We start from the raw sequence: 27562 nt of genomic DNA, 5'->3' as shown, positions 1-27562 counted from the left end.
TCCTTAAATATTGTTTTAAATATGATTTTCAGGTTCAAGATAACTTCTGATTCCTGTTTCATTTTGGGGCAAAGCTAGGCTTTATTTACAGAAATTGACTGTCTTCCACCCAATATCATTCCACAATGGCACACAGAGAACTGGCAAAGAAATCCATTTATCCAAATTCTTGCTGTTATTGAGTTGTTTCGGTCTTGCCTAACTCTCCATGTCCCCATTTGGGGTTTTCTTGGCAAAGATTCTGGAGCAGTTTGTCATTTCCTTCTCCAACTCATTTTACAGATAAGAAACTGAGGCAAAGAAGGTTAAGGGACTCGCTCAGGATTACACAGCCAGTTGTGTCTGAGATCAAATTTGAACTCAGGTCCTCCTGAATCTAGGTCACTCTATCTACTGCACCACCTGGCTGTTACCATCCTTATTGCTAGCAAAATAAAAATCTGAGAAGACTGAATATATGCCAGACAAGACAGAATGTCATTCTCCCCTTGGGAGAAAGGTAACTCAGCCCAAACACCTAAGGGGAGGTTCTCTGAAGCTGCTAGTTTAATAATTTAGGGAAAAGGTATGAAGAGAGACTGTGAAGTCTTCTTATGTCAGCTTCTTCTCAGAGTCTTTTTGTTCAACACCTTGAAATGGGGTTGGCATTATCCACCTTCTGTCTCTTGAGGATGGAAGACAGAAGTATCCAAAGTCTTGAGAGACCATTGAGTTTGAAGTAATTTGGAAAGCTTCAGAGTCTGGAGTTCTCTTCTCCATTCTCAACAACTCTGCCTTGTACCTCACGTAGTCACGGGGCACTGATGTCCACCAATGAGGAGAGATGGGTTGGAGCCACACCTTTATCTTTTCCTATAGACCTAGGATTAAGAATTAAAAATTTAGGTGGTGTAATAGAGGACTTGAAGACAGGAAGACTTGAGTTCAAATTTGACCTCAGGCACTCATTATCTATTTTACCTTGGACAAGTTAACCTCTACTTACCTGTTTCCTCAACTGTGAAATGGGGACAGTAAGAACACTTACTTCCCACCATTGTTGTGAGGATCAAATGCGATAATATTTGCAAAGCTCTCAGCACAGTATGTGAATATAGTAAGTTTCAGCTATTATTATTTTTATATTATTAGATTTTTACCTCTTTTTTCATTTCTTTCAGGAATTTATTTATGGAGAGTTCTCTTTTTCTCTCATTTCTCTCCGACTCTAGCTCTCTCTGTCAATCTGTCTCTGTCTTTCTCCGTCTACATTTCTGGCTCTTTGTCTCTATCTCTCTCTGTCTCTTTATGTCTGTCTGACTCTGTCTACATTTCTCTCTCTTTCTCTCTCTCTCCTTTGGGGTGTATCCTTTTGGATTTTCAGTATTCTTTCATAGTGTTTGGTGTCTTCATCCCTTTACTCTTTTGTCCAATCATAGCTCCTGATTTGGATTTATGTTATAGTTATCATCATTGCTGGTGTTTTTGTGGTTATCATCATTATTCTTATTTTGACAAAGACTGGGCTATGGATTGCATGATTGTTCCTGATAATCTTGGTTGGGATGATCAGTCCCTGTGGAGTTCTGGCCTCTGTTACCTGTGATCCTGTTGCTGATGTCTACTTCTCTTCTATGAACTCTTTCTGGTCCCAGATGGATGGTCCTTCTTCATGGTCCTTCTCTGAATGTCTCATGTCAGAATCCTACAGCCTCCCAGTCCCAAGGATTGCTTGCTCCAGATCCTGCCATGATCAGAGAACTCTTTTTTTCCCCCCTTTTTTTATGTTTTTGTAAGGCAAATGGGGTTAAGTGGCTTGCCCAAGGCCACAAGGCTAGGTAATTATTAAGTGTCTGAGGTCAGATTTGAACTCAGGTACTCCTGACTCCAGGGACGGTGTTCTATCCATTACACCACCTAGCCGCCCCCAGAGAACTCTAATCATTGTGTTCTTCTCATCCCTTTAGATACTTTCTCATCCAAGACCTCTGGGTTTCTTCCTTCCTCTACCTCCTATGCCAAAGTCCTTGACTTTGGAAACTGCTAGAGCGTCTCATGTCAGACCACTATGGATGTCTAGCCTTAGTGGAGCATTGCAACCAAAGGGCAATCTGTTCTTGCAGATGCAATGTTCTCATATCACCCTGGGGAATTCCATGCTTCCTGTAACTCCTCTATCCCCCCCCCCCCCCTTAGGACACTAGAGGTTCTAGGTGTCCCTGGGGCATCTGTGATCTGAAGATTGGTAGGCTTTTAATCCTTTAATCTACATTTATCATGACTTTTCTATAGGAAGGCTTCAAGAGATTTCTAGTTTTTGCTTCATCTGGTCTTCAGTTGGATGAGGAATTTAGTGGTGTCTCTATATTTCATGATCACTATTTGATCTTTTCCTTTGAAAATTTAAAAATCTTTATTGTAGTAAATGCAGGATAGATGGGCTGCTCTGCCACCTAGCAGATCATTATCTTTTTTTTAGGTTTTTGCAAGGCAAATGGGGTTAAGTAGCTTGCCCAAGGCCACACAGCTAGGTAATTATTAAATATCTGAGACCGGATTTGAACCCAGGTACTCCTGCCTCCAAGGCCAGTCCTTTATCCACTAGGCCACCTAGCCACCCCAAGATCATTATTTTCTTCAGACCCTTTGTCCTTGTTCCTTCTGTCTTTGTTTTCCAAGATGTCACACATGAAAGAATCTCAGAGACCATTTAGCCCAATGGAGACCTAAACATGAAATGCGTTCATTTAGACCCAATTCTCTCAACCTCCAGAGGTTTATTGCCACCCCCTGCAATCTAGTGTTTGTATAATCCCCAGTAACTGACTTTGAATTGGGCAGAAAAAGCAGCTCCCCTTGTCAGGTCAAACCTTTGAACACAGTTATTTTGTGCAATTGAGGCCCACCATGCACGGGTAGGCAACAGTCTTGATGGTCACAAATTATAGAGTCATAAATATGGAGCTGAGCCATCCAGTCGAATGTCCTCATTTCAGAGAAAACAAACTTGAGACCCACAGAGCTGAAGTGGCCTGCCCCAAGTATTCTAAGAGGCAGAGTTGGGACTGGAATTCAAGTCACTTGACTCCAAGGTTGGTGTTCTTGCCACTATATTATGTCGTCTGAAAGGTAGAGGCTACACCTGCTTCTAGGGTCAGCATGAGATTGATTGAATCTGAGAACTTTGATCACTAAGAACCGCATCTAAACTAGGCTTTTTTAGTCTGGGGTCCGTGAGAATAAATTGAAAATATAATCTGAGATAATATGACAAGGTATCATAATATAGCATAATATAACATATATAATATATAAAACAAACAATATAATATAAATATAATATAGAATAATGTGACATAAAATATATCCATTTTATATATTAAATGACACAATGTAATTGTTATAAATGAATGAAAAGAAAAACCTGCTAGAGTGAGAGAAAATTGTGCATTTTATTCATGAACCTTTCAAGATACACCTTACAAGATACGGGTACCTCACCTGGGTGTGAGGCATGAATTGGTCTTGGAACCTTAAGTAACTTAGTCTTCAGAAACTCTTTCCCCTCCCTCTTGGATGTTCATGGGCTTTCAGAATTTGAGTTACAATCTAAGAGGTCCGCCCATTCCATGACATGCCCCTAATATGATCTCCCCACATCATATGATGCATGATATGCTAATGAACCCAATAGTCACAGGGGTTGTGTGGGTTAATATTCAATTACCTAATTGCGCAAACTCAGTAGCATTAGGTCAAGATCTTTAGGTCACTCTTGACCAGTTGAGAACGGGTATGGAGTTTGCTACCCCTGGAATGGGATTAGAAAGACTCTTCCAGTCTTGTGATTGGCTGGATCATTCCCCCTTTGTAATAGATTCCCTAAGGGCTCTCTGGCACACCCTGTGAAGACCATCACTCTATATTCCTCACCATAATGATGCAAAAATACATGATATAGTATAATATTTGAAAATATTTAATTATCTTTGTTAATATATACACGTGTTCTTTATAAATTTATTTTACATGTGTATTTTTAATATATTATATCAATTTATAAATTATGCATCAATATAGTTTGCTTTGTAACTTGCATCTATATTTATATATAAATAGAACTATAGATATAGAAATATCTGTATATATATTCTGAGATTGGGTCTGTCAGCCTTCCCATAGCCAAGACATTTAAATTAAAGAACCCTTGCTTTGGGTTTGGGTCCCTGATCCCAAAGGCTAAGGAGCCTTGGGGATGTGTGGTAGCCTGACTTTCTATATCCAAATATGGAAGGGTCCTCAGAGAGCATCAGACCCAACCCCCTCAGAAAAGGAAACTGAGGCCCAGTGAGATTTAATGATTTGTCCCAATTCCCACAGAAACTAAATGACAGATTTGAGGCTTGACCCCAGAGCTATGGATGGATGTCACATCTGGCCCTCTTTTCACTGTGGCTCTTTGGACAATATTAATCTTTTGGGAAAGTTTCCAAACTGGCCAGTCAGGCAGATGGAATTTTCAAAAAAGTAAATAATGGGTAGGTAGGAGGCAGTGATTTCTAGGCCAAGTAACTCAAGTGTTATATATATGTAGGCCATTCACATCCTCCCTTCCAGGACAGAGAGTTCTGACTCGTCTGGCCTGGGGCAGCTGACAAAATATTTTAATTATATTATGCAATCATCCAGGAGAAAATAGATAGCTTTTAGGTCCTGATTCTGCTTTCAATGAACTGATTAAAATGCAACCTGTGATGGGGGCCCAGCTGTTCTTGTCATTAACTGATAAGTCATTGCTAGTAATCTTTAGTGATTTCTGAAATTACGAAGAAGATGCAGATCATACTTCAAAAAGTAACAGAAATTGAATCTTAATTTAAAAAATAGAATTTCCAGAAATTCTGGAATTTGTCCTGAGGCTGTGTGGACATCAGCTTCTGAGGACTGTTAGACTCTTCCTTGGCCTTCAGAAGCTGTCAGACCCCCCCCCCCCCCCAGGACCCTCCTGTCGCATCTTCACCTGGCCATCATGGCAGACTTTTTCTTGGCCTCCTTCGGGGTGATTACTGGAGGTTTTCATTCAACCCTGTGGTAGTCCAGCTTGATTGTTCTGTCTAGCATTTCCATGAATATAGTTCAGAGACTCAGAGCTAAAAGAGTCCTCAAAGGGCAGCTGTTCAACCACCATTTTACAGAGGAGGCAAATGAGGTTCAGAGAGCTCATAGGGTCTTGGATTTGGAGCTGAATGGGACCTCAGAGGTGACTAAGTCAAACCTCTTCCTTTTACAGAGTTGGAACATGAGACCCAGAGAATTTAAGGAACTTTCCTAAGGACATGAGCGGTACCAACAGAGCCTTCTTTTCCCAGGCTTATGCCAGCTACTTGAAAGTGGTTTGTCCTTGCTTGAAAACCCTCTCCCCTAAAATAGACCCCAATTTCCCCCAAACACACGCATTTTTTTCTTCTATGTCCCTTGGCTAATGTGGTCAGGGGAAGATCCCAGTACATTCCTTTTCCCCCAGTGCCAATTATTGTTCATGCATCTCTGAACACCAGTCCTGTCTGAGACTCAGTTTCATCTTCCATTAAATGAGGAAATTATATATATATATATATATATATATATATATATATATATATATATATATATATATATATAATGAGCATATGTATATTCATATATGTGTTTACACACATATATATATACATATACATTATGTTTCAATGGACAGACTTATTGTCTTCCATATTTTCAATGATCAACTCTACTCTGATAACTACCTGATCTTGTCCAGTCAAGTCTCTTTTTCATTATCTCGTCTGTGTTCCTCTTTTGGACATTTGGAATTGAATGACATATAAATAGCTCAAAAATAACATGTGATCAAACTGAACTGAGTGCCCCCCCCCACCCAGTTTCGTCCCTCTGCCTGACTTCCCTCTTACTGGAGAAGATCCCACCATCCTCTCAGTCAACCCACTTTGAAACCTAGATGTCATCATTGGCACCTCCCTCTCATATCTTAGGAATTAAGTCTGATTTTTTCCACCTATATAACTGCTATTGTATAGACTTTCTTCTCAGACACTGCCAGCACCTGGTGGAGGACCTCCTCACCTCATGACTGGGCTACTGAAGTAGTCCCTTTATTGATTTTCTTGACTCAAGCCTCTACTCATTTTAGTCTATCTCCATTCAGCTAGAAAATGATTGTCCTAAAAGGATAGGTCTTACCACATCACCCTTTCTCTTTCAAAAACTCAAGTGACCACTCCTGGTGGCTTCCAAGATCAAATGTCAACTTCCATTTGGCTTCGAAGCCCTCCATGAGTTGGTCCTTTCCCAGATTTTTCAGTCTTCTTACACTTTGGATGATCCAGGGGTACCAATAACCATGGTCTTCCTCACACATTTTTGTCCATCTCCTGATTCTGGACAGTTTTGTAGCTGTTCCCCATATCTAGAATACCCTCTCTCCTCATCTTCACCCCCACTTTTTTTTCTTCCTTCATATTTGAGTTAATTCATTACTTTCTGGAAGAAGCCTTCTCCACCTTTGTCTTAGCTTCTTCCCTCTGAGACTGTCCCTACTTTGATTTGAACTCTGGCCTTTCTGACTCCAAGTCTACCCATTTCTTCACTACACCAACCAGAAACTTTAGAGAAGCTAGACAGTGCGGTCAGTAGAGTGCCCACCCTGAGGTCAGGTGGTCCTGAGTTCAAATATGACCTCAGACACTAGTTGTGTGACCTTTGGCAAATCACTTCACATTGACCACCTCACAACCAGGGTCATCTCCAGACATCTTGATTCATATTTGGTCACTGAACCCAGATGACTCCTGAGAAGAAAATGAGCCTGGTGACTTTGCAAAGTCCCCCCACCCATCCCCAGTGTCTTTCAAATTTAATTCACATGTATGTCATGACATTGCCTCCCTGATGTCATGGTTTGCTTCCAAAAAAGGACAAACATCACCCTTAATTTATCCTCTATGGTCACATTTGTCATAGTTCTTCTTGTCTTGACTCTTCATTAGATTGAGAACAGAAGGGTCGTTGTTTATTTGTTCTTTGTTCTTTACAGAGGATATGGCAAAGAGTAGATACTTCATAAATGACAGTTGATTGACTCTCCAAACATGATAACTTCTAACCATAAACATGATCTTTCCCCCTTGTCTTTGTTAGCCAATACCAATATGGTCACCTGTGGACCTTCCTTCTGGCTTGGAAATATGTCTCCGCATTCTTTCCCATCTTGGTAAATATAGTGGTAGAAAATCTATCTATATAGTGAAATTTCTATTACATTCCTCTGTTGATCCATGGTCTTCCCTAATGAGTTGAGGATAATAAGACTCCTCCTTCCACTTGATGTACTTTTAAATATTTGGGGAAATAGTATGGATGCTCCTCCTAACTCACTAATAGACCTATGAGAACACACAGGGCTACTCTCCCCAGTCCCAGCAAGCACATTTTCATGTAGCATCACTTCTTACCTTCTTGTAAGTCTGGTTATTTTACATTGGTCATTCAAGTGATTTTTATCAGGACCCTCTAGCTAGAGGATGCAGTGAGTGGAGCACTAGACCCAAAATTCCAAATCCTGAAGATCTTCATTCAGATTCAGTCAAAGATACTTTCTACCTTTATTTAGCAAGTGTAAGTCACTGTTTGCCTCAGTTTCCTCTGTAAAATGAACTGTAGAAGGTAATGGGTAAGCACTGCAGTATCTTTGCCAAGAATACACCAAATGGGATCATGAATAGGCAGACATGAGTGAAAAATCCAGAGAAATCACTAAAATCTTATCTTCATGATCTTAAGTAGATATCTTTTTATCAATTCAGAACCTGGCTAGGAGTCAGAACAAGTTGCTTATAAATTGTATAAGAAACCTGGGAGACTGGAAGCAGAGAGGCAAAGCAAGAGCTAGCCTCAAGTCCTTAAAAAGATTTGAGTTTTGAAGAGAGATTATACCAAAGATAAAGCTAGGATCAATGGAAGAAAAATACAACAGTAAATGTAGACTTAAGGCAAAGAGAACTATGGAACATTGAGTGTGGCTGCCTTGGGAGAGAGTGGTCCTCTTAAATGGAGCTGTTCAAGTGGAGACTGGGAGACCACTTCTAGGTTTTGTCATAGAGGTCAATCACTCACTCAAAAGGCATTTATTATGCACCTACTGCATATCAGACAGGGTGATAAGCACTAGGGGCTCATGGAAAAATCAAACCTCAGTCACCTTCTAATGGGTTGACAATGTGCAAATAACCATGCACATGCAAAACATATTCAAATTAAATGGAGAGATCCCAGAGTCCATCTAGTGTGATCACTTTATGACTGAGAAAACTAAGGTTCAGAGAGAAGTACGTTAGGAAGAGCTGGGATTCCAAATAATTTGTCAGAATCCAAAAGTCATGCTTATCCCAGTGGTCAACAAAGTCTCTTCTGAGTCTGAAATTCTTTAATTCCCTCATTCCCAGCCAAGTGCCCAATGCACCCAATGCACACTGCATCTTTGGGTCTTTGAACTAACAGCCCTTCTCCAGATCTCGTTTCCACATCTATAAATGCCTAACTTGAACTAACTTAACTGGTTTCTAAATCCCCTCTAGCTTAAACAGTCTTTAAAATGTAGTTGGCTTTTTTGTTGAAAGTGGAGTCCAGTCATTTCAATGATTTTCAATCTAGTTAGATTAATGATTCCTGGCTGATTGGAGTAATTAGTTTACCACTTCCTTTTCAGGTTGATTTATGCCCTGAAAGACCATGCAGTGAAATTACCTTTCCTTCCTCTTTTCAAAACTCAGTTTGCCCTTTCTTTTTTTTTAGGTTTTTGCAAGATAAATGGTGTTAAGTGGCTTGCCCAAGGCCACACAGGTAGGTAATTGTTAAATGTCTGAGACCGGATTTGAACCCAGGTACTCCTGACTCCAGGGCCGGTGCTTTATCCACTAAGTCACCTAGATGCCCCATTTTACCCATTCTTTATTCGTCCTTTTTTTCTTACTAGGTTTCTTCTCCTTATTCCAATCTTTGTAGCTTCTGCATTTTAGATATATTTTCTAACCTAAATTTTGTTTTAGGATGAAAATGGCTTCAAATCATTTTAATTAGCAGAGGGGAAAATGTGATGTCAATGCTTTCTTTTCTTTTTTCTTTTTAACCTGGAATGATCTGCAATTTGTTGATGAGATTCATTAATGCATCTTGAGGCAGTTCAGACAAACAGATGGTATATTTATGATCAAACCAACAACTCCAACTTTCATAGCCAAGAACTTAGAGTTGGAAGACTTGGTTTTTGAGCCTGGACCCCAAAGTTCCTAGCTTGGGGACTGAGGCTAAGTTCTGTCCATTCTTTTGTCCCCAGTTTCCTCCTCTGTGGAATGAGATTCTTAAGGCTTGCATTAAATATACAAGGATGGAATGAATCTTCAGCACCTACTCAGGATGATATTCAAGCATGATGCAGCTTTTTAGTTGTAGAAGAAGACCTTGATTCAAATCCCAGTTTGATCCTCTGACTTGGAGTCAGAAACCTTGATTCAAATCTCAGATCAACACTTTTGTTACTATAGACAAGATCCAATTTTTTTTTTTTTTGGTGCAAATGATCTCCTCATTTGTAAGGTTGTGATTATGCACCTTATACCAGTTTCATTTCCCAAAACAGAATTTGAAAACCATGTACAAGTAATGACTGTGAACAAAGTGCCCTTATTTCTTGTTCTGATCATGAGATCCTCAGACATGGTGGTTCAAAAACAAACTCAACCGTTGGCCATGTTATGTCACCTTTGTCTCTCTGGGGATGGCCCTTCAGATGCATCCTTTGCTCTGAGTCCCATATCCCTGTCTCTGATACAAATAAGAAATTTTAAAATATTTTGTTAACATTTATTGAAAAATGATTGATTAATTTTATTACAGTGAGGATTCTATTCCAGGATGGAAACTCTCTCCATTATTGCAGAACAGTAAATAGTTCACCAACTAAAACTTTTAGAGAGTTGATTGACATATGAGGTTAAATGGCTTGTCCAGTCTCAAGAACTGGAATTTAGATCTCTCCTCTGAAATCAGATCTCTGTCTACTAGGCTGTGCTGCCTCTGTTTTCTCTTGATCCTGTCAAAATTGCAGATTGTTTTCTGAAGAAATACTTTTGATTTGTGTTTATAATAAGCCTTTCCCCTTCTAAAATCCATTCAAAATATTTCAACTCTGAATCATGAAGTTAAACTCATAAATCTTATACATACTCACACACACACACACACAGACACACAAACACAAACAGTTGTTCTTTATAGTAGAAGACCACCAGAATGACAACACTATGTCAGGGTCAACATACAGTGTGTCCAATTGTGTCTGATCAGACCGAAACAAGCTTGGAAGGTTCTATTGATGGTCAGGCACAAATTGTCCATATGAATATTTATATAATATATAAATATTGAGCATATTGAACATATTTATATATTCACATGTATCCATCAGCCCTGATTCTTTATTATTTATTTATTTTTATTTTTTATTTTTATTAGTAAACAAAAATGTTTTAAATTACTTTATAAAGAGTAATAGAAATTGTTCACTCATGCAAATTTGATGAACATAAATGTATTTTACACAGCAAAGTCATTAAGTTGCTTATGGGCAAATTTCAAGTGAAGACAAATCATTTAAAAATTCTATGCCAACAGAGGGCAATCCTGCCTTCCTCAAACACACTTTCTACAACTCCCAATTATCTCTGGCAAAGAGAGGGCTGTTTGTTTTAATGTTGTTTTTTAATGTCACTGACAATAGAGGTTTCAGTTCATTTAGATGGGGAGCAAACAAACAGTTATTAAGCTCCTACTATATACTAGTCACTTCACAAATATCTCATTTGATAAGACAACACTGTGAAAGAGGGAGTTCAGTTGGTCTTTGTTATAAGAACCTTGTGAGAGAGATGTTGCAATTAATTATTAACACATTTTAGAATTGAAGAAACACATTTCAGAGAGGTTAAGCTCTTTGTTAATTATTAGAACTGATTTCCCATAGTCATGCCAAAAGTGAGTATCAGAGTCATGATCCAAACCCAGCTCTTTGCCGTCTCCATCCATTTCACCATCCATAGTGCCATCTAACAAGCTTTCCAGGAAAAGACTGGAGCATCCGTTGTTTTGGGTATTGTAGAGGAGCACTGGTGAGATTCACAATGGATCAGGTACCTGCTGATCAGTCTCATTTGAGATCCTATGCCTATAATATGAGAACTATAATGAGAGAATGTAAATGCACACATATACTCATGCACTTGTAGACACCCATTATACATATATGTCCACAATACATGCATATGTTCACACACACACACACACACACACACACACACTTTGGATATTCTGTTGTGTTGATGATATGTTGTTGATGATAGGTACTGACCCGGTGATTTCAAAAGAATTTTGTAGGATGGGGGAAATTGCTCCTACCAATACAGATCTATATAGTTTTCAAGCATGAAGAGGTGAAACAATTGGTTCAAGGTCACAGAGTCTGTAAGTGTCAGGGACAGGACAAGGACATGGACCTTGCCGACTTGGAGGCCAGTTCTGTTTCCTAACCAATGTGACCGCTATAAAAAACTCACAATGAGGAAGTTCATTCACAAGATGACCCCTCCTGGTGGTACAGTCTGTTCCCTCCAGACTGGTGGAGTAGGGGTATGTGCCTTCTTGGCTTATACTGGTGGGAGGAGCCAATTGCAGACAGCTCTTAGAGAATCCAAATGAGGAATGAGTGATTTTATAGGCTCAGTGTTTGTTCTCTTTCTTGTTAAGTGGGTTTCCCCTGCAGTCAATTTTTGTTTTTGGAGAAAATAACCCTGGTGATGATTTCATGGAAGAGATAGATCAATTTAGCTTGGGTGTTATGGCTCTTGACTGTAATGAGAACATTCTGTTGAAGGGGAGGCCATAATTCACCCAAATGAATCAAAGGCTTTCATCAGGAATGAAGATAGATACCCAGAAGTCGAAGTCCGTGTGTTAGGGGAAAAAAAGAAGAAAAGAAAAAGAAAAAAAGAAAAGAAACTCAGTTTCTTAGACCTTCGGCATTGTCTCTTTTATTTGATTCCAATTAGCCATAGTTAGCATTTCAAAAACAGACTCCGTTTCTGAATTTCAAAAGTTTTTTTCTATAAATAAGATGCTCTTAGTAGGGCTACTTTTTTCCTACCAACTTGACTGAGAGTCAGTGGACCATAGAATCCAGTACTATCTGTGCTCGTCGGTCTTATGATGCGGTTTCCTGACTTCATAATGGGGGTCATTCCCTTCACTTTTTTGTTTAAGTCTTTAAGACTTTGTAAAGGATATACTGGAAAGAACAGTGACTCTGGAGAAAAGGGTCTGGATTCAAATCCTTGCTCAGATTCTCGCTCTATGACCTTGGGATCTTCATGTTTTCCCCTACACTTCAGTTTTCTCATCTGTAAAGTGAAGATATTGATCTAATCTAAATGAATTTTGAGATCTTTTTCTTTCTCCATTTTGGATCCTACGTTGCATACCAGTTACCAGTCTGCCTCTATGAATCATGGATTACAGATCTTGATTAATAACAAATAATGACTATCTCATTCATTTATTATAATTAGATGGTGCAGTGAAGAGAGCATCAGGCCAGGGGTCAAGAATATCTTCCAGAATCAAATCCAGTTTCAGACACTGCGTAGCTGTGTGACCTTGGGCAAGTCACTTCACCCTGTTTACCTCAGTTTCTTAACCTGGAAAATGACCTGGGGAAGGAAATGGCAAACTCATATACATTTGCCAAGAAAATCCCAGATGTGATCAGGGAAAGTGGAATACTACTGAAATCACTCAAAAATGACAATAATTTATTTTTATTTTTGTATTTTAATTAATTAATTTTAATGACAATAATTTAAATGCTGTGACTTTCCAGTTCCCTCCAGAATAGGTAAATTCCTTGAGGACAGAGCCTGGGTCAGTTTGCTTCTCTAATATCTAATTCATTGTGGATTAAAGAGTGACATTTCCTACCTAATTTTTGGGTGTGGAATGAATAGTGCCATTTTGGAGCTTGAGAGCATTGAGCATCACTACCTTGGTGTCACTGAATCTTCAACAGCAACAGCCCATTGTTCAATGAAGTGTTCAATGAATGGATACTGATTGCTTGATAGATCTATTGGAGGTTTGACAAAGAGAAACCAAAGACTCTCTTTTTCAAATACTTACATTTTAAATAGGGCAAGGGTTCCTAACATTTTTTATTCCGTAAACTTTCAAGTAAAAAAGAAAATCTGTTGTAAGCCCCAACAATAAATTAATGTACTACTTATATATATTTTTTGTTGTTCAATTCTTTTTTAGTCACATTTTATTCTTTGTGGCTACATTTGGAGTTGAATTGGCAGAGATCCTGGAGTGTTTTGCCATTTCCTTTTTCAACTCATTTTATAGATGAGCAAACTGAGGCAAACAAGGTTAAGTGATTTGCCCAGGATCACACAACTAGTAAATGTCTAAAGTCAGATTTGAACTCAGCAAGAGTGTTCTTCTGACTATACCTAGTACTCTATCCACTCGGCCACCTAGCTACCCAAATAGTCTCTTACATTTGCAATAGCTATGATAACTTTAGTCTGCAAAAGCTTTAAATATACTTCTATTAAATAATTAGAATATGTAGACTTTTATTTTATCTAGAATTGTGGAAACTTTAAATATATAATTACAGAGTAGAGTATATACATATATATATATGTAAAACTATATAATTATAAACTCTACTATGTAATTGCATGTTTTAATACAATTTTAATACAATTACAAAACTCTTAAAATATTAATGTGTATTTTATATGGGGCATTCTAGAAGAATGAAAAGAAGCAATCCCATAAGACCTCATCTGCTCAAACTCCTTTATGGATATTGTGGACCATCAATAACATTTCAGTGAAACAATTTTCAATGTGGAAGATGTTTAACATTATATAATAATAATAATAATTAATAAATAAAACTAAATTACAGCTTGGACTTTTATTTAAACAAAGTTTTTTGCAATATTTAACTTAATATCAGACAGAATAGTAAATTTGGCTTGAAATTAAGTTTATTTCTGCATTTTAGCCTAAAACAAAACTAAAGTAAAGTAAAAATATTTGTTCATACAAATGTGGAAGAGAAAATAGTAGGAGTTTTAAAAACTCTTCTCCTGAGAGGTGAGAATTATTAAATTCTAGCAACCTCACCAATCAATAGAAATGAATAACTACTTACAATATTTCATATTTCCCTCAATACTGGACAATGATAAGAGCTATTTATCATTATTTAATTAGCATTAAAATGCTAAGTATAAAGTGATATTTCCTATATTGCAATTATTTATGTCCAGCAATTCTTTATAGACTTTCTTTTCTTCTAATATTGGAGTATCAACTACTCTCACAAAAAAAACTGACTTTGTTGTTCAGGCTTTTCAATCATGTTCCATTCTTCATGCTCCCCTATGGACTTTTCTTGGGAGAGATAGTCTCCCATTTGTTATATCCTTCTTCAGCTCATTTTACAGATAAGGAAACTGAGGCATATAGGGTGGAGGGACTTGCTCAGGGTCTCACAGCTCGTAAGCCTCTGAGGCTGGATTTGAACTTAGAAAGATGAGTTTACTCTCTATCTTTATCTACTTTATCACATAGCTACCCGAACAACTAACTAGCATTGTCAACTCTTCCATTTGGAAATTCCCCAAGTGGAAGAATAAGAAGGTAAGTGCAGGTTAATTTTACATCAGAAAACAGTCCTAATGCTGTAATGAGGGACAATGTAAGGTTTATTTCTGCAGAATGTGATGGATCACCAGGGTTTTGAGATCACATGTAATACACTTACCCTGCAATTATCTTTTTCAAACAGTCTGATTGGTAAAATTTGATGGAATCACTGCATGAATGTCAGAATTGTGCCTATGGTCCTGTTGATTTTAAATTGCTGTGGAAATCAACCCTTAATGCTTCAAACAAACACAGGATTATTCTATGGGCCATACAATATCTGCAATTAGCTTCAGGGCCCATTAGAGAATGTGAATGTAGACCTCTGGGACCATCACTACTTCAGACCTCCCACTGCAATTCAAGAACCACTATTTGAAAACCACCACCAATATTGGGTCAGAATGGCACAGTGAGAAGGACTCTGGATAGTGTCAAATCATGTGGATTCAGTTCCTATCTCTGTCTCTTATAATCAGTGTGATCATAGGGAAATTACTTAATCTGGATCTCAAATATGAAATAATAGTCTTTTAGGTCCCTTTCAACTCAGGACCTCTTAAAGTAGCATTTAATATTTTTTCTATTTTCTTTGAAAATCATTTATTAAATGTTTAATATATACCAAGCTTTATATTAACACTGAAGATTCAAAGAAGGATAAAATTAATTTTACCCTCAAGAATATTTTATTCTTTTAAAATAATTTATAATATTTTAATAGATTTTTTGGAGTATGGCAAACCAAAACAAATACAAATAATATTTGATAAAAAATCAATTTAAAAAAAAATCAGTGTGAGAAATAGGAAGGCATTTTAGTTCTCTACCATAAAGTTGATGCCAAGGAAGACAGGGTCAAGTCACTTCTTTCCTCTCATAAATACTAAATCCATTTGATAATCTAATTTTCATAGTCCTATCTCTCCTATCCCCTCAGGGATATTTTCTCTAGACACACATGCCCCCCTCCCAGGTTTTCAGCCAAGACCACATGTTGGCCTATGATGGCAGAAGGTGACGCAATGGATTAAAAAATCGTAGTCATTTCTTCTCTACAAAAATGAAATCTTAAAAAATTAGAACTCAAAAAGGAAAGAAATGAGTCATAAGAAAGAAATCTCTACATTTTTGGAGGGGAAGGAGGGGAAATTTTCCATATAGAACATCAAGGAACCAGACTGCGATGACTGGGAAAAAGGACTGAATATAGTGGTTGTGCTCTGAGTTTGGGGAATAACATGGTAATCAGTCATTACCATAGTTTACTAGGTGGAAAAATGGCGAAAATGACTCTTGATTTATGGGATTTAATTAAAGCTACTTTGATGACCATATAAAATCCACTGCACAATTGGATATTCACATCAGCATCCTGTGCAAAATGGTAGCCTCTGATGGTTAACGGTAGAATCTCTTTTTGACTTTCTTGGGGACAGGGACAAGGGGAGCTAAGACCAAATCTGACTTTCCCCACAATTGGGAACTCCGCAATTGGCACTATCTTTCAAAATACATATTTTGATTATCTAACCTGTTCATAATAGGTACCAAGCTATTATTACTATTTCCATCTAATAATTAAAGCTAATTTAGGGGGTGGCTAGGTGACACAATGGATAGAGCCCTGGCCCTGGAGTCAAGAGGAGCTGAGTTCAAATGTGACCTCAGGCACACAATACTTAGCTGTGTGAAGTTTGGCAAGTCACTTTACCCCATAGCCTTGCAAAAATGAATAAATGGGGGTGGCTAGGTGGTACAGTGGATAGAGCACCAGCCCTGGAGTCAGGAGTATCTGAGTTCAAATCTGGCCTCAGACACTTAATAATTACCTAGCCACGTGGCCTTGGGCAAGCCACTTAACCCCATTTGCCTTGCAAAAAAAAAAACCCTCAAAAAAAAAAGAAAAATAAATAAATGAATGAATGAATAAATAAATAAATGAATTAAAAATTAAAACTAATTTTTAAAATGTTGAAAAAAATAATAAAAATGTGCCTTCTACTTTTTCTGCATGGTTCTTTACAAAACTGGGCTGGAAGACTATGGAATATGCATGGATACTGTGTCAGCTCAGTCCAAATGTCAACCCAAAAGTTGGTACAAGGAGCCCTAGGTTGGAACAAGGACCAGGTCATAATTTAGTCCCCAGAGAAGGGTCCTATAAGACCCTATAGGTTCTAAAGGAACCTAGCTTGGAAATGGCAAAATCTTTGGACAATCTTGCGCTATTGTCATGTCCAATCAGGGTCTGTCCCGTCCGTACTTTTAAATCACATCCATTTCTTCTAGAACTTGGTCAAACCCGAGATGTTTTCTGTCAAGCCATAGTGTTTTGACAATGGTGAGGAACTAGGAGACACTGATGACTGGCAGCACTGGCCGTGCTCCCTCAGTCCATTGTGCTGGCTCTTGAAGCTCTCATCAGGGAAGGACTTTCCATAGACTCTGCTCTTGTGCCATCACCACGGGTCAAGTCCCCACCTTGAATCATAAAATCTCTGACCACAGGGGAAGTCAAATCCTTCCCTCCTGTGGCTAAACCACAAAATTATTGACCACTGCATAATAATTAGAGCACTAGAATTTGATGATTCTGTGGTATTTTAAGGCCTCCCTAACTCTAAGAATCAAATCTTGCCAAGAATGTGGTAAAAGAGAACACAAAAGAAAAAAGGGGATATATGGAATCAGAGCAATTGGGTTTGGACATGGCTTCTGCCACTGAGGGGTTGCTTGGTGAGGGGAAACTCACTTCTATTCTCTGGTCCTTACATTCGCCCCTGGAAAAAATGCAGCCTGAGGACTCAGAGCTTCATGAGTCACTGAAAATTCTGATCTTTAATATTTTACTCTCCTGGGCAACTTGAAACTTCATTATCTTTTTCTTTGAGACATGCTAGGGCTAGAGCTGCCTAGGGCATTGTGGAGAGACTTCTATACTGGATGTCAGGGAGACCTAAGTTCAAATCTTGTCTGAAACCCTTCACAACAGTGAGACCTTAGCCAAGTCATTTAACTGCCAGAGTCTCAGTTTCCTAATCTGTAAAAATGTACAGAATAGCATTTTTAGCTCATGATATCACTGCGCAGCTCAGACGAGCCAATGAACATAAAGCAATTTGCAAATTTTCAAGTTTTATGTGTATTGTTGTTGTTATTAGTTACTGTCCTTTTTAGTTAACCCGATTCTATGATTTATTTTAGGTTTGTTTTTTGCAAGGCAAATGGGGTTCAGTGGCTTGCCCAAGGCCACACCGCTATGTCATTATGAAGTGTCTGAGACCGGATTTGAACCCAGGGACTCCTGACTCCAAGGCCGGTGCTCTATCCACTGCGCCACCTAGCCTCCCCCCTGATTCTATGATTTTCTTGGTACAGGCAACTCCCAGCAACTAATCTTTCAACCAATATGAGCAACATTAACCGTGCAACTTAAAGTCTTAAAAATTGCGCTGGAGCACCGAGAAGATCATCAGCACCTTCGAGACCACTACCATCACTCCTGCCTCCCCCAAGACCACAACAACGGTGATGATGGCAGGTGGCAAAGCCAGCAACACAAAGAGAATTCTGCCTAAAGTGGATCTCACTGCTAGAAGGAGCTCCCTGAAGAGAACACTCATGGTTTCCGTCTAAGGTGGATTCTCAGAGAGTTCTGTAGAAGTCAGAAAAGTTGAGCAGCTTTTCCAAAGTCAGAGAGGAGAGGATCAATGTCAGTTTGGGGAGAGAGAGAGAGAGAGAGAGAGAGAGAGAGAGAGAGAGAGAGAGAGAGAGAGAGAGAGAGAGAGAGAGAGGAAAAGAAAAAGGAAGGAAGGAAGAAAGGAAGAGAGGACATGGCCAATATGGAAGATGACTTGGTTTCATGTGTTTATAATGGATCTTTTTTTTTCCTTTATTCTCATTGGGTGGGGGGAGGATCAGTTGGATAGAAGAGTGAGAAGATGAATTTTGCTTATTTTTTTCTTTAGAAAAATATGGAATTGATGAGCTTCTCTTCTTTTTCTTTTTTATCTTTAGTTTTTTGCAAGGTAGTGGGGTTAAGTGGCTTGCCCAAGGCCACACCACTAGGTAATTATGAAGTGTCTGAGACCGGATTTGAACCCAGGTCGTCCTGACTCCAGGGCCAGTGTCCTATCCACTGTGCCACCTAGCCACCCCAATGAGCTTCTCTTATTGCTGTGAGCTAAAAGTCATTCTGAAGAAAAGATTGGATAACCTGTGACTAGTAAGCAGTTCCTTTGAAAGGTGTGGATTTGGGGGTGTCCCCCATGCCTGGATTGATCCAGCAGGATGGCCACAACTGGAAACGCCTTCAGAGGGAGAACATAATAAAGTGAGGAAGGTGCTGCCTTTCCTGGTCTGAGTCCATGTGGAGAGTCTCACCTGTCCAGGTGCATGCTTTAGAAAGGCCATCAATAAGGCAGAATAGGTGGAGGAGGTTATTCAGGAGAGTGGGGGGGGGGGGGCTTGAAGTCTTTGCTGTAACAAGATTAGTTGAAGGAAATGGGAATATTTAACCCGAAGGATAGAAATGAATTTCTGGGAGGTAAGAAGGGAAGAGTTGTGGGGGAAGTCAAGCAAAACAAACCAAAATTGCACAGATTCCTAAAAACAGACATTTCTTTCAGTTCCCTTCAAAGTAAAAGTGTTGGCATCTAGGTGGCACAGTGAATAGAGAGCACAGGTCCTGGAGTCAGGCGGACCTGAGTTCAAATGTGACCTCAGACATTTCATAATTACCCAGCTGTGTGACCTTGGGCAAGCCACTTAACCCCACTGCCTTGTTAAAAAAAAAAAAAAGGAAAAAACCAAGAAAACCAAAGTAAAGGTGTTACTGAGTCACCCTTCCATGCATACTCTGGTGATCTAGGAAAAGCTCCATGTCTTTGTGCATGCTATCTGGGCATCCTTGGGACTCCAGCTCTGACCTGATGGCTCCTAAGGACCCTTCCTCCTCGAGATCCTCTTGGATGATGCTGGGGCCTAGCAGCGCATCTCAAGTACAATGCCCCCGCCGCCCGCCAAAGGTCTCACCCATCTCCTGACATCCCATAACCCTTTGATCTAAGGCTCCCTACGAGTAAGCAGGGGATGCTAGGTCCTAGTTGGAGAGAGGAGCAGCTCCTATGATGAATAAAAGATTATCCGTCCTCAACCTTAGAGGGAAAAAAGAATATATCTTAGAGGTTATACGGAAAATTCCGAAAAGAAAATGAATGTGCCGTTGTCAGGCAGGTTCTCTATGAGGCCAGAATGCCTTCAGACAGAGTGCTTCTAGGCCAGAGAAAGGACGATTTTCCAAGCCATTCAGACCCAACCTTTTCATGCATAGGGAGGGAGGGGAGCATTGATCCAGGCCTGACCTGGTTCCTCTCTTTGGGGTCTGTTTTTAGTTCAGAGGTCAGCTCCCCAGGTTTACCCTTCCACTCAGCCACAGGAGGCAGGACCACAATCCAGATCTCCTCTGGGCATCCGGTTGTGGCTCTGAGTTATTATTACAAAGTGCACCATAATTACAAAGTTCCTTTCAAAAGGCTTTTATGCACTTGTGAGATGGATGGTGTCCACCCGGAGTTCAGTTTTTTGAGGAGCTCACCATTGCCAACAGAGACCAAGAAGAAAGACTGGACCAGAGGCACTAGACTGGCCATCTCCCTGACTACTTCCCCTTAGCCGTAAACTTCTGGGGTGTTTTAATCTAAATACCAATTTATAATATTGCTGGTTCACATTGGGAGCAACATTTTAAAACATAGACCAGAGAATGGAGGAATGTGACCTGAATCTCAGATTTGGGAACCGACTTAGGATGCACAACACAGACCATCCGAGCTGGGAGAAATGTCAGCACATAGAGCTTTGCATTTTCAAGTTGGAGAGAGACCTTGGAACACAGACCAGAGACTGTCAGAGCCTGTGACTGGAGAAGACAGAACACAGAATATGAGAACTAGAAAGGGAAAGCGGAGCATAAAATGGCAGAAAGGAAACATGCAATATTAGAACTGAAACGGGCCTCAGGCCATTGAGACCCAGATTCTCATGGGAACCTAAAACATAGGATGGTAGAGATGGAAGGAAACATAGATTATCAGAGTTGGGAGGGGACCACAGAACACTGAGCAGAGAATGCCATATCTGGGAAGAAATTTGGATTGTAGATTCTTAGAGATGGAAGGGAACTTGGAGCATAGAAAAGAGGGTCAGATGAAAGGTAGACCATAGAATCACAGAGGCGGAAATAAAGGGTAAAATACTTTGCTGATATTATCTGATTTGATCTTCATAGCCATGCTGGAAGGTAGGAATTTTTATTTATCCTCATTTTACAGATAAGGAAACTGAGACAAAGGTATTTTTATTATCTCCACATTACAGATAAGGAAACTGAGGCAAACAAGGAGCTTTTATTATCCTTACATTTCAAATAAGGGAACTGAGGTAAACAAGGGGTTTTTATTATTTCCATTTTACAGATGAGGAAAATAAGGCACACAAAGAGTTTTATTATCCCCAAATTACAGATAAGGGAACTGAGGGAAACAAGTTTTAATTATGCCCTCATTTTAGATAAGGAAATTGAGGAAAACAAGGGTTAAGTGAATGACCCAACTTCACACAGCTAGGAGGCTAAATTTGAATTCAGGTCTTTCTGACTCCATTCTAACCTTTGCTACAATAGAATGTCAGATTTGAAAGTGACCTTAGGGTCTTGAGCATAGAATGCAAGAGTTAGGGGAAAATATAACCATACATCAAATATAGCATGTCAGGGCTTGGAGGATCTCCAAAGACAACCCAGTCTGCCTCCAACTCTCCATGAAGCAGAAATAATACAGACTTGAGGCCACTCACTTATTCTTGCTGGCACAGCAGAAACTACTAGCTTAGTACATGTTGGTTTGGTCTGGGGATTCAGGTTTATTTCTTGAATTATAGTGACAATGCACATTATTAGGGCATTTTGAGGAAAATAAAGTGCTATTCTCCCTAGGGAAATAGAGGAGGGAGAAAAGAGATGAGAGAATGTTAGGAGACCCTAGACATCATCTAGCATTAACACCTCTTTCAATTGGAGGGAGCTGAGGGCTGATTAGGTTAAAGGGATTGCTCAGATCTGCATCACTCCTTCTCCTTTGGTTTATCACATTCAGCATGGCAGCCTGCTCACATTTTTAGGGGTATGGGTGTAGCTTGGCGGCAATTATTTTATATATGTGGAATGGAAATATCTCCCCTACAATCACATAAGTACTGAGGAGAAGCAGCAGCATTTGAATCTAGACCCTTTGACAATAGGCTCTTCCTCACATTTGATCTTGTCTTTCATGTTTTCTACAATTGATTGAGTCTTTCCATTTTAGAATGGAATGGGCGGCTAGGTGGTGCAGTGGATAGGGCACTGGATCTGGAGTCAGGAGGACCTGAGTTCAAATCTGGCCTCAGACACTTAATAATTACCTAGCTGTGTGGCCTTGGATAAGTCATTGCCTTGCCAAAAAAATAAAAAATATTTTAGAATGGAATATCAGTGAGGACAGGGACCACTGGGTTTTCATCTTTGTCTTCATAACACTTAGAACATTTATATGTCATATAGTATAATGTGAAACGATACAATATGATATAACATTTAAAATAAATACAACATACGGTGTAATACATACAGTATATAATATGGTATATAATATACTTACATCACATCACAGGGCATCAGTCTATTATATAATATATATTCACATATGTAAGTGTATGAAATCATAGATTCTCTAAATCTTTGATTTCATCACTGATGAGAGATCTGGTTGTGGAAATTTTCTCCACTAATAAAGATCAGCACCTCTTCTAGGGTAATTTTTTTAAAGAAGTACCTGAGTCCCTAAATGGTTAAATGACTGACCCAGGGTCATATAGCTAAATAGAAATCAGAAGCAAGATTTGAACTGGTCTTTCTTATTTTAAGTCCATCACTCTATCCACTGTACTCTATTGATACAGGTGCAGATAATTGTGTGCATGCATGTGTGTGTGTGTGCACACACACACAAACAGACAGATAGATATGTAAGGGCTAGATGATTTCTGTTATTTAGGGAATTCCTGATGAAGAAACCCCTTCTCCCAATGTAGCTTGGCACCTTCTTAGCACCTTGATCTTGGTTCTTTCCAGCAGGGAGTGATCAGGTGATTTATCCAAGGTCCCACAGTCAATATGTGTCAGAAATAGGACCTACATTTATGCCTTCTTGACTGTGGCAGGTCCCCAAGCTTCCTCTCTACTTTGTTCACAACAAGTGTGCTTAAGAATTATTTGTTGTAGGAATGTTATTTAAATATATGCCAGATGGAAAACACGAAAAACATATAATGAAGAGATCATTAGGTAATTAGAACCACAATTCCTCTCTTCCCTTTTTAACTCTTCCCAAAGGGATGATCTCAGTAGGGGTCAAGCCTCTTCACATTGGCGCCCTAGCACCTGATGTCCCTTCTGGCTCAGCTCTAAGACGGAGATCCAATCAGTTTGGGCTCATCAAGCGCAAGCTAGACATGAAAATGAAGCAATGGATATGTTCTGCAGCAGACCTATGTGTTCTCTCTCTCTCTCTCTCTCTCTCTCTCTCTCTCTCTCTCTCTCTCTCTCTCTCTGTCTCCTCTGTCTCTGTCTCTCTGCCTCTCTCTCTGTCTGTCTCTCTGTCTCTGTCTCTCTCTCTCTGTCTCTCTCTCTGTCTCTGTCTCTGTCTCTCTCTGTCTCTGTCTCTCTGTCTCTCTGTCTCTGTCTGTCTGTCTGTCTCTCTCTCTCTCTCTCTCTCTCTCTCTCTCTCTCTCTCTCTCTGTCTCCTCTGTCTCTGTCTCTCTGCCTCTCTCTCTGTCTGTCTCTCTGTCTCTGTCTCTCTCTCTCTGTCTCTCTGTCTCTCTCTCTGTCTCTGTCTCTGTCTCTCTCTGTCTCTGTCTCTCTGTCTCTCTGTCTCTGTCTGTCTGTCTGTCTCTCTCTCTCTCTCTCTCTCTCTCTCTCTCTCTTTGATCTTATTTCCCCATTTCCTCCTTTGGTAGCACATCTCATCAATCATTTTTTTTTTTTTTTGTGTTCCATCTTCCACCTCTTATTATCTTTTGGTTACATTCAAGAGCTATTTACAAATCTGCCCGTTTGTCCTGCCATTCTGTCCAACTGTCCTCCCATATCTTTCCTCCTTGTCATTGCTAAACCCCTAAAATGAGAAGGCTGCATTCCCCATCTCTCCCTTCTCCGCACCTTTTTTTTTTACTCCTTTCCCCAATCTCCCATACTGCTCTACATTGTCATCTATGTCTCAGACCCTTAAGCTGATTTCAAGCCAGAGGAAAATGGAAACCATTCACTAGGCGGGGGGTGGGGAAGGAAGCTTGTTGGGAAGGTTTACTATTGTCTAGAAGTCTCAAGATATTTCTGCATGATGAGTGGGAAGTGAATACTAGGGGGTCAATGGATATTGGCAGTAGGTCCAAGAGGAACTTTAGATATTAGATGGTTAAAGCATCCTTATGAACCTTAATTAGACAGCATAGTGGGCATGGTAGTACAGGGGATAGCTTTGTAGTTATAGAAAAGGAGAGGAAAGAGGGGCAAATCATTCTCAAATGTATTTTTCTTGACTATTCTATAAGTATCTGTCCTCAAGGACTTTAAAACCTAACTGGGTACCTACATCATACTTACAACATATTGTTACCATCATAATCATCATTATCATCATCACTGACCACCATTCTATCTCATAATTCTCTAAGGTCCCTTTTTCAATACCAATAAAACTTACAAGCTCATAGTGCAAGTTAGATCCTTTCTGTTTCATATATGAGACTCAAATGGATTAATATATCTATATCTATATATCAGTATATCAAGGTACAGATATAGGTACAGATACAGGTACAGATAGAGATAGAGATAGAGATAGATACAGATATATAGATATAGATATTACCACTGTAGTACCTGATGAATTCATTGTTGGTGGACAATCATTCAAGTGGCCCACTCCTGGTGAAAATCATGGTGCCATAACTTGAGATGGGCTTGGGAGACCAGTCAGGTAAAGTCTTTACCTCCTTACCTGTCTGGTCTGCTTTCCTTCTGGCCTCAGAAGGTTTCTCTACATGACCCAGGCTGTCAAGTCCCTGAAAAATTCAATCAGAAGCCAATGAGTTTCAGGCTTTGTTTGTGCATTTATTATCCATCTTTCACAAAACCTAGACACAAAGAACATCAACAAGGGATCTGAGAAAAGATGAATGAACCCAGCAATTCAACCTAAAAGCTCCATACTGAATGTTCTAAGAGTCGTGTCAATCCTCTGTCATTCAATTAAATCATACAGTAGTGAAAAGTGACACAAAAATTATGGTAGTGGGATGTAGAAGGTAAAAATATCATAATGAAATCATGCGACTTACTAAGATGCTGAGGCAAGTGGGAAAGTGCTGATGGTTTTCAATATCATTAGTCTGTTATTAGGAGTCTGGGAAGTTTTTGAGAGAAATATCAATCGTTATGTAATTTAGATTATCAATTGGATCAGAAAAGAGCTTAAAATAGATGAAGAGGGATCCTGGGAAGATGGCAGAATAAGATAGGAAATGACTTGGCTTCCCCAAATTCCCTCACAATTAAAAATGATGCCTCAAAGTGAAAATGAGGCAGAGATGATTAGAAGTTGGGGTAAAGCAATCATCCAGACTGAGACATCTCAGGAGTATATCAGGAAATACCTGACCTCCCAGGGAGGTGGCCTGGCTTGATTGAAGTGCAGCTGCCTCTGGGCCCATTCTGCTGAATTAACAAAGTCTTGGGGGCAGCTGCTAGTTTGTTTGTTCGTTTTTAATGGACAACTTCAGCTTCTGGAACTTTCAACCCACAGGCAGTGGAGGTCGGGGTCTAGTCTCATGTCAAGGTAAGATTACAAGTCCCTCTGTCCCCTGGGTGCTGGACCTGTTTTTGTCTTGGTCTGAGTCTGTGGGAAAGGAGTGAGCACACACCTATGAGTATTTTCTCAGAGGGGTGTTAACTGTGTTCAATAGCAGCAGGGCAGAGTCCCAGGTTTGGGTTCCAGGGCAAAAATATGAGCTGAAGTGTGGGGTCAGGAGAGGGGTCCTAGGGAAGTAAGAGCATTTGTGATGCCAGTGTTGCTGGGGGTCCTGGTCATGGTTCAGGGCAAACAGGTTTACCTGAGGTCTCCCCCGGCCTCCCACCAGAGAGCTCAGAAATCAAGACGGAAAAACCAGAATACTGAAACTTTATCCCTCCCAGCCTTTAAGAAAAAAGCTAAAAGATAATAAGTCCCTTAAAGAGCAAACAAAAAACAAACAATAGATAAATAGCGACTGTAGTAAGAGATGTTTTCAAACTCAAATGACCTACTTCCACTTCAAAATAAAATATAAAATGTTCCCAAGAAGAGCTTAAAAAGGATTTAAAAATCAAATAAGAGTGCCTAAGGGAAACAAAAATAAGAGTAATACAAGAAAATCAAGGAAACTATGAAAAGGAAATCAACCAAGTTGGGGGAAAAAAGAGATCCAAAAACTTATGGAACAAAACAACTCCTTAACAACTAGAAATAGACAAGGGGAAACTAATGACTTCAAGAAACACCAAGAAAAAATAAAACAAAATCAAAATAATGAAAAAAAAAAAGAGAAGAGAGTGTGAAATATCTCTTTGAAAACCACAATTGACCTGGCCAACATATTGAGGAGAGAAGATATAAAATTGTTAGATTGCCTGAAAGGTATGATTAAAGCATAGACTAGACCTGAAGAAATTATCAAAGAAAATTGCCTTGAAGTTTTAGAGTTTCAGCAGATAAAATAGAAATTGAAAAAAAAAATCCATTGATCAGTACCTTAAAATATCCCAATATAGAAATCTGTTTTACCCTACAGGTAAATAGGAGGGGAAGGAGTTAAGGGTGATGGTGGTGTTAGAAGAGAAAACATTTTCAGGGAGGGGTTAGTCAGAAACAAAATACTTTTTTTTGAGGTTTTTGCAAGGCAATGGGGTTAAGTGGTTTGTCCAAGGCCACATAGCTAGGCAATTATTGAGTGCCTGAGGCTGGATTTGAACACAGGTCCTCCTGACTCCAGGGCAGGTGCTCTATCTCCTGAGCTACCTAGCCACCCTAAAAACAAAATACTTTTGAGGAGAGACTGAGTAAAAGGAAAGAAAGAATAGAATAAATGTGATGACTCAGGGAACAGGATGGAAGAAATTACATTTAGCAGTAGTAAGTGTGAAAAAAATTTGAACCGAATTTATCTTATGAAGACCTCATTTCTGAAATATACAGAGATCTGAGTCAAAATAAGAAAATAAGAGCCATTCATAGTGATAAATGATTAAAAGATATGAAGTTTTCAGATGAAGTAATCAAAGCAGTATTTTTAAAAATGGCTAGCTCACTATTGGTTGGAAAATGCAAATTAAAACAATTAAACCCATTAGACTGGTTAATAGAGAAAAAAGGAAAGTAATAAATGTTGGAGGGGATGTGGGGAAAAAAATGAGACCTTAAAGCACTGGTTGTGGGGCAGCTAGGTGGTGCAGTGGAAAGAGCACTGGCCTTGGAGTCAGGAGGACCTGAGTTCAAATCCAGCCTCAGGCACTCAATAATTGCCTAGCTATGTAACTAACCTTGGACAAGTCACTTAACCCCATTGCCTTAAATAAAAATAAAAAAAAATAATTAAAACACTGGCTGTGGAACTGTGAATTGTT

At 39.3% G+C, this 27562-nt stretch overlaps 1 long non-coding RNA gene across 1 annotated transcript; it reads right to left on the bottom strand.

The window, feature by feature from the left end:
- Positions 1 to 536: 536 nt before the first annotated feature.
- On the bottom strand, positions 537 to 25892 carry LOC141512671 (uncharacterized). The gene is made up of 3 exons (XR_012475570.1): positions 25825 to 25892; positions 24903 to 24966; positions 537 to 860 (listed from the first exon to the last, which is right to left on the bottom strand). It is a non-coding gene; the product is annotated as an uncharacterized LOC141512671 (long non-coding RNA).
- Positions 25893 to 27562: the final 1670 nt, after the last annotated feature.

Source organism: Macrotis lagotis, chromosome 1 (assembly GCF_037893015.1).
Source record: "Macrotis lagotis isolate mMagLag1 chromosome 1, bilby.v1.9.chrom.fasta, whole genome shotgun sequence".
Lineage (NCBI taxonomy): Eukaryota > Metazoa > Chordata > Mammalia > Peramelemorphia > Peramelidae > Macrotis > Macrotis lagotis.
This window is presented reverse-complemented; position numbering and strand designations above follow the sequence as displayed.